The 2620-nt window shown below is 39.3% G+C and overlaps 1 pseudogene; it reads left to right on the top strand.

Moving 5' to 3' along the window:
- Window positions 1-4: 4 nt before the first annotated feature.
- LOC125851701 (DELLA protein GAI-like) lies at window positions 5-1485 on the top strand (annotated as a pseudogene).
- Window positions 1486-2620: the final 1135 nt, after the last annotated feature.

Below are 2620 nucleotides of genomic sequence, written 5' to 3'. Positions count from 1 at the left end.
TGAAGATTCCTTTGTTTCTGAAACAGATGCAATCATCTACGCTGCTTCTGACATCTCAGGATGGACTCAGAGTTTGATCTCAGATAACAATATTACTAATTCCTCCTCTTCTACCAGTGTAGACCACCGCCAGCAGCAGATATCCACTGCTGGTGGTGATTCGATGATTGTATCATCAAATGCATCTTCCAGTTGGTTTAATAATAAGAATAATAAGCAAATTGATAATCAGCAAGAGGTTAAGATATTTAATGTTGATTTCAGGGCACTTTGCAACAACACTTGCGGTGGATCTGAATTTCGTGGTGGTTTATTGCCGGATACTGGTTGGACAGTGAACGAAGAGGCTAGTATTTTTCTTGTTGAAATCTTGGTGGCTTGTGCCGAGGCAATCGAAAAGAACTACTTAAGTCTAGCGGGTAGACTAATTCGTAACATAATAAGGAGATTTGAAGTTTCACAAATTGGAGGAGCAATGAAGAAAGTGGCGACACATTTTGCAGATGCTTTTGATGATAAGATTCACATATTGATTCCACAAAATATTGTTAAATCATCCTATTCCAAGGACCTACTCTTCAATATGAGCTTGTCGAGAGCTGCCTCTTCCTCAAATTCGCCCACTTGACTGCCAATCAATCCATTTTGGAGGCCTTCACCAATGCCAAGAGAGTACATGTTATTGATTTCAGCTTGAATCAAGGTTTACAATGGCCGGCACTTTTGCAGGCTCTCGCTTTGCATCCTGGTGGTCCACCAGCTTTTCAGCTCTCAGGAATTAGTTGTCAACCTAAGTCTCATGATGGTAGCGATCCCTTACAGGAAGTTGGTTTTAAACTCGCCCAATTTGCAGAGTCAATTGGTGTAGAATTTGAATTCTGTGGTTTCCTGGCCTATACTTTATCTGATCTTGAAGCATCGATGTTGAATATTAGACCCAGTAATGAGGAAGCAGTGGCAGTGAACTCAGTTTTCGAGCTTCACTCTCTGTTTTCCCTTCCAGGAGCATTTGAGAAAGTGATGGATTTAATAAAACAGATAGAGCCCAAGATTGTGACAATCGCTGAACGAGAAGTGAATCACAATGGAAGTGTCTTTACCAGCAGGATTATCGAAGCATGGCTTTTCTATTCAATAATGTTTGATTTGCTGGAGAACTCAGACTCAATTGATCCCAACACTCTAGACATGGTGATGGCAGAGCAGTGCCTAGGGCGGGAGATCTATAATTTGGTGGCTTGCAAAGGGACTAAGCGAGTCGTGGGACATGAGACTCTGGGTCAATGGAGAGTGAGGATCAAGTCTGCAGGGTTCAACCTGGTTCCCCAGGCTTCAAATACGTATAAACAGGCAGCCATATTATTGGGCTTGTTCCCAAATGCAGAGAGATTTAAAGTAGAAGTGAAAGATGGGTGTCCTGTGTTGAGTTGGCATAGTCACGCTCTCATAGCCACCTCTGCTTGGCGGCAATGTGGCCAAGTCTAGGGTGTCATTAAATTGGTGAGGTTGCTCTGCAGCTGTCCTGCATCATCCATTACTTAGTTTTATATGGTAACTAACACAAGAGTGTACGTACTGTTGTTACTCTTCTTTTACTATTCACGGGTATAGTATCAACTGTATCAGACAGTCCAAATTAATAATAAGATGGTTCTTTTTCTTCGAGTTATTAAGAGGATCTCTGCAGTAGTCATTAAATTTAATAACGCAAAACACAGTCTTTTGGCAATAGTCTCTCCACCTCCACGAGATAGGGGTAAGATTTGCATACACTCTACCATCTCCAAACCCTGCTTATGGGACCACACTAGATTTATTGTTGTTGTTGAGGGTAGCACCTACATGTTCCTCCTTTTATAGTATCAGAACTTATAATTGTCCGTGCTGCAATGCTATTTTCTCTATTTAACATTTGTCTTAGATTACTCATGTTATCTGCTATACCTTTCTGTTTTTAATTGTCAAAACTTTCTCTAGGCTTCAAAAATAAAAGTACTAATTGTTATTCCCAAAGGAAAAACTAGGAGATAAAGCTGGATGTAAGTCATAGTTATCTTTCCAGAGTATTTAAGCTGAAGGTCTCAGGGATCACTTGTCACATTTGACTAAATCCCTCAACAACTCAAGGACAAAGAAGGTTTTCTTAAGAGACGTGGAATGTCCACAAGTAAAAATGAATGGGAGAGTATAACCACCCTTGGCACTCGGACAAAAGTTTGTGGGTGTCTGAGTGCATGTAAAGATCGATTTTGGGATTTCTTTACACAACAACCAAGTAACGTTGTTTTCATACAACCTATTGGTATGTCACGCGAAGAGCATATGATACTATTTCGCAAGTGTGTCAGCTTTGAAAGTGTTGTGTTACTTTAAACAAAGAAGGTAGAGCTTAAACCTCCTACCTTCTACAACAGTTTCACAAAATATGAATGCAAAATTGGTATAATAACAACTTGCAGGATTTCCAAAAACTCTGTTCTACTTATCAATAATCTCTTAATTAATCTCTAAAAATCTCAAATGATGAATAGCCAAATGATGATTTGATTTTATCAACAAAGTTGAAGCTATTTGTGTTTCTTTTAGTACTGTATTGATCATTTAATCATTTTCAGTTAAA

The sequence above is a fragment of the Solanum stenotomum genome, unplaced genomic scaffold (assembly GCF_019186545.1).
Source record: "Solanum stenotomum isolate F172 unplaced genomic scaffold, ASM1918654v1 scaffold28786, whole genome shotgun sequence".
Taxonomy (NCBI): Eukaryota; Viridiplantae; Streptophyta; class Magnoliopsida; order Solanales; family Solanaceae; genus Solanum; species Solanum stenotomum.
Note: the sequence above shows the minus strand (reverse complement) of the source record. Positions and strands in the feature narration are given on the sequence as shown.